Source organism: Carlito syrichta, unplaced genomic scaffold, assembly GCF_000164805.1.
Source record: "Carlito syrichta isolate Samal-C Ts95f unplaced genomic scaffold, Tarsius_syrichta-2.0.1 Scaffold133872, whole genome shotgun sequence".
Lineage (NCBI taxonomy): Eukaryota > Metazoa > Chordata > Mammalia > Primates > Tarsiidae > Carlito > Carlito syrichta.
The window spans coordinates 1-714 of record NW_007077968.1 but is presented as its reverse complement, the minus strand read 5'-3'; positions in this window follow the sequence as shown (position 1 = coordinate 714).

Genomic DNA, 714 nt, shown 5'->3' with positions numbered 1-714 from the left:
GCCACCAAAACCCTAATTTCAGCAGAAGGAATCCAGATCATCAAAATAAAAGCCCAAACCCAGGGACATAGAAGACAAAAAGATAATACAAAAAAACAATGAAACAAAAAGCTGGTTCTTTGAAAGAATAAACAAGATTGATGGTCCCCTAGCTAGACTGACCAAGAAAAAGAGAAAAAAAGACCAAATAAACACAATCAGAAGCACAAAAGATGAAGTCACATCTGATCCAGAAGAAATACAAAAGATCATTAGAGACTACTATGTACACTTGTATGGAAACAAACTTGAAAACCGTTCGGAAATGGAGGACTTTCTGTCATCACACAATCTGTCTAGGTTGAAACGAGAAGAAATTGAGACCCTAAATACACCAATAACAATCAAGCAAATTGACTACATAATAAGAAAATTACCTACAAAAAAAACCCTGGACTAGATGGCTTTCCAGCAGAATTCTATAAGACATTTAAGAAGGAGCTTATACCAATCCTACTGAAGGTATTCCAGGTGATTGAGAAAGACGGAATTCTCCCCAAATTATTTTATGAAGCCAACATCACATTGATACCCAAGCCAGGTAAAGACCCAACAAAGAAAGAGAACTACGGGCCAATATCTTTGATGAACATAGATGCTAAAATTCTCAACAAGATCCTAGTGAACCAGATTCAACAATACATTTCAAAAATCATCCATCATGACCAAGTAGGG